This window comes from Neurospora crassa, linkage group I (assembly GCF_000182925.2).
Source record: "Neurospora crassa OR74A linkage group I, whole genome shotgun sequence".
Taxonomy (NCBI): domain Eukaryota; kingdom Fungi; phylum Ascomycota; class Sordariomycetes; order Sordariales; family Sordariaceae; genus Neurospora; species Neurospora crassa.
In genome coordinates, this window is record NC_026501.1 from 8,239,203 (window position 1) to 8,244,278 (window position 5,076).

Sequence of the window (5,076 nt, forward strand, 5' to 3'; positions counted from 1 at the left end):
CAAATTCCTATACCTTCTTAATCTATAGCGCTTCCTTAGCCTTCAAGTCCCTAATAGAATATTTAGAGAACCAATCAATTATAACCTTCTAACTATTTATATCTAAGTTATTAAAGATTTTATATATAATTTAGAGAATATAATCTACTGAGGGTAATAGACCGGACCAATTAATAAAGAGAGGATTAATTAATATAAAATTTTTATTTAGGATAGCCTAATCGATATTATACTTCGCTTTAAGGTTAATTATAACCGCTTTAATTAAAAAAAAGTAATACTCCCTAATATAGAAGGCCCTAGCAAAATTGAAGGTAGTTACATTAGTAGGTAGTTCTACAACCTATACGTACTGGTTAAATTAATATAATAATATATATTTAGCGGCTTTATATTTAAGTAGGGTCTTAAAATTATTTCCTACTTTAAGAAGAATACCTATTATCTTTAAGCTTAGACTTGCAATAAATTTATAAATTTATTATACAAACGTTAGCTTTCACTTTAATTAGAATTAATATATAGGCGGAAATACTATTTTAATAAGAGTAGAATATATTTTACAGAGAGTATACTCTTCTATCCAATTGTAAATAGTACTATATATAGTAGATAAATACTATTAAATACTTTCTTTCTAATTAATCCTATAAAAACGCCCTATATATTATAGAATTGTATTTTAATTCTATACGTAGCCGAACCTAATACCTACGTAATATACTACGTAGAGGTTTAATTTAATTATATATACGCTAGAATTAAGTATAAGAATATCGATATCCGTATATAGTTAGTTCTAAGCTACAATAATATAGCTATATTCAATTTACATCTAATTAGAATAAATTATCTCTATATATAGGCCGACTTTATATAGGATAATATAAAGCGTCTTATATTAATTAATAAATACCCTACTAAGTTTCGCTTTAATTAGAGTCGGTAAATTTAATTTTTAATTAGAATAAAAATAAAAAATTAATTGTATTTACATTTATATTTAGGGTAAATTAGCGATTATTAGTACCCTTTTCCAATTATTATATAGTTTAGCGTATTTCCGAATAATCTACGTAAATAAGGGCGATTCTTTAAGTACCTAGTATACTATATTTACTCGGTTACTCGGTAGTATAAGGTGCATATTAATAGTAAAATAAATAAATATATAAAATAGCCTACTATTAAAGTTTAGCTAAATTAATTTATTAATAATTTCAACCCTTAATATCGCTTCTTCTTCACTACACAAAACCTTATTGAAGATCCGGGCATATATTTCCCAATTACCCCTCTAATACTCTATAACTTAAATACCCTCTAATAGGTAGGACCTTTATATCGCTATTTACCGCCCAATAACATTATCCTTAAATATTAATACTTATATATAGACGTTATATAAGAGAAATTATAATAGGCGGATAAAGGTAAAGTTTAGGGAGATTTAATACTCTTCGTCGGTAGTGTAGAATATTACTAAATCTTTAATTTCATATTCTAATAAATTTATAAATATATTTTTTAAAAGATTATCCGTAATTCGGACAATCTCCTCCCGCTAACGGTAGTACCCGAATTCGATTTAATAAATTAATATTAGCAATATATTAAAGGAAGGGTATATTATCGCCCTATTAAGAAGGTATAGCGGGGTAGTTATACCCCTATTTATAATAATAATATAATTTTCCTAAAGGATTTCTATTATAGCTTAGTAGACGGTTTTACTATCGTTAGTAATCGCATTTTAAATATTAGAGTATAGAACCTACTATTAGTAACCCTACTTTTTATTAATTTTACGTAATTAGGTACGTATAGTATTAGACGTTATAGGGTTAATAATATATAAAGGGTTACCCTAATTATACAAACCCTTATTTCTAAAACGGAAGAACTCTAATACGTTATATTAACCCTTAAGTAGGGTAAAGACTTTAAATAGGCTTACCCCCTCCTAAAGTATAGTAGTAAATACTTAAATATTAGTAATACAATTTAATATAGGTATTATAGAATAAATTAACTTATTTATAGTAGGGATAATCTATATTGTCCGCTATATTAATAAATTGCGGTTTCGAACGAATTAAATTTTATCCAAAATAAAGGCCTAAAATATTAGGTCCTTTATTATTATTATTTAGAACTCTAGCCTCTATAGCCTTCTATCCTTCCTAAAAGTAATATATTAATATCCGCGCCTTTTACTCTAATTATAGTAGAAGACTTACTAACTAAACTCCTTAAATTCCTTATCCTCAATAATAGTATCTATATTCGTTACATCCTTATCTTTGTATATAATATCCTACATACTACTCTCGAATAGGTTTATAGTATACTATCTGGGTTTCCGCCTAATAACCCTATTATACGAATAGAGAAGTATATTAAATTCCAAAAGCTTATTAATTTTAGGCTTATTCTTACCCTAACGTATAATAATAATAGAATACAAATATATAACAATATTTCTAATAATATCGGCGGAATACTTCTATTCGGCCTACTCCTTTATTAAATAATTGAAGCGGTCCTATATAAACGTCCTCGCTCTACGTAGGTCGTCTTTAGGTACGCTACTAGTAGTATTAAATTAAATTTAAAATATTAAATTACTAAAGGTATTATTGAATTTAATAAATATTTAGGGAACTAGCCTAAATAATATAATAATAATATTCGGATACGTATTGAAAGGCTACTATTTACATTCTAATTCTTTAAAATAATAGTACTCTATAAGGAATATTATACTATAAATAAACATCTTACTAATACCTACCTTATTTACTAATATAACTCCTTATAAAAGCGAATAGAGTATATAATAAATAGTATATACATTTATAGTATATTAACCAATCCTTAATCTCGCTCTAATTAGAATACGAAAAACGTAGGCTAGGTTTCGCTTTAGCTAGAGTAAATAGGATTAATTTTAGCTAGAGCGAAAAAGGAAGATATAATACCAATTTAAATTTATTTATAATTTAATAAGGGAGTAAATATTATAAATTAATCCTATTAATCTTCTAATCTACCTAATTATACCAATCTATATAAATTTTATAATTAAATAACTAAGGAGACTCCTCTAGCGCTAATTCGGTAACTTCACGCTTAAGAGTACGGGTACCCCCAAAAATAAGATTAAAATCGGTAAATTTCTTCGCTAACGGGTACTTCTACTATACTAAACCCTTAATAGCTATTCTAACTACAATATTACTCTTAACCTTCTCCTAGGTAGCCTTTTAAATATTACTGGGTATTTAAATATATTAAGTAAATTAATTAATTATATTGTTTATAGCTATTAAATAATCTATATAGGTAGGAGTATCTTTATTGTAATAGAATAGTAGAAACTATTTAATATCCCGAAATAAAAGCATTATACGGGCTAGTTACTACTAAATTTTAAAATCCTTAATATAAGTAAATAGCATATATATATCGAAGCGTAACGCTAGGTCTTTATTAAAATAGGTACTAATTGTAGTAAAGTCTTTAGTATTATAGCGATTTAATTTAGTACTAAATACAATTTTAGAATATATATTGTTTATAATAAGGAATGTATTACGAATATATATTTTTACCGCTATCGGATCTAAATAGCCGAACCTCTTTAACTCCTCTTTAATTAATTTATAAATATTTACTATAATTAATCTATAGTAGTCCTTACGAATAATATTAATAAATTAAAGGGCTTATAAAAATTAAGTATTATATAGGAATTTACTATCCTACTTCGCTAAAAAAGTCTCCTTATTAGTAGGAAAGATATATAACCTAAGAATATCCTCCTCTTTAGTAGTAGCGCGCATTGAACCCAATGCAATATTACTATATTGGTATATATTAAAATATATGAATATTTAGAAGATTCGCACCTAATTATTAGTATAATAACTACTATACAAAATAATGCCATCTTCTTTAGTACGTTTCGGGAAATATAGCGGACCTTAGTATTTTAAATATATTAAATAATAATAGAGCGTAATAAAGAGAATCGCGTAAATCGATTTAAAAATTATAACCTTATTTAATTTTATTTCGTCTGTTATACTAAATAATATTAAATCTCCGCGCCGGACGGCCACAGTATAGAGTAGAAAGGAAGATATTTCGGCCTTCTCAATAGTATGTATTATATATGTATATTAAAAGGAATCGCAGAGCAATTTAATATACTTCTTCTATATAATATATATATTAGTAAATTTAATACCTACCTAATCCTAAATATTATATAGCCTCTTAAAGTAGGTTAATAACCCAAACCAATTAGCTACTATAAAATAATTAATAATAGTATATTAAGGGGCCTATATAGCGGGTATAGGGATAGACGTATATAGTGGGTAACGATTTTATAGGTCGGTTTTACTCTAATTAGAATTGGGAGCCTTAATTTATATAGTTAATTCCGCTTTAATAATAGTACAATTATCTATTCTAATAAAAGCGAAAGGAAGTATTAGAAAAACTTATAATTATAATTATAATATTAATTAAGTATTATAATATTAGAATACCTTAAGAGGGAAGTTGTATCCGCCCTATTATACTTCGAATTAATATTCTACTAATATATAAATTATTAGCTAGGGATTCGCATATTCTTAGCCTACATAGTACTTAAGTTAGTATACCCTTAGAAAGGTCTAAATTTTCGATTAACAACGTCGAATTTAGTATTTAATAATTAAATTAGGATATTAAGCAAGATAGTACGTATACGGTCCAAATTATAATACCCGACGGCGGGTAGGTAGTAGTTTTGGACTAGAATAGAACCTCTATATTTAGGGTAATTACTACTATATTTCTTCTTATCTTTATACTAATTTAGGTTAGAGTATAATAAGGCCTATAAAAAATTAAGGTCTATTGATTTAATAATTATATATAGTATTAGCGGGTTCTAGTTTTTAATAGTAAAATTATTAAAGTTATCCCTACTAGCTTTAAACGTAGCTTTAGGCCTAACTCTATCTAAAGATCGTCCCTTCCCTATATTAGCAATACTAGCAATTCTTATACTTCTACTTA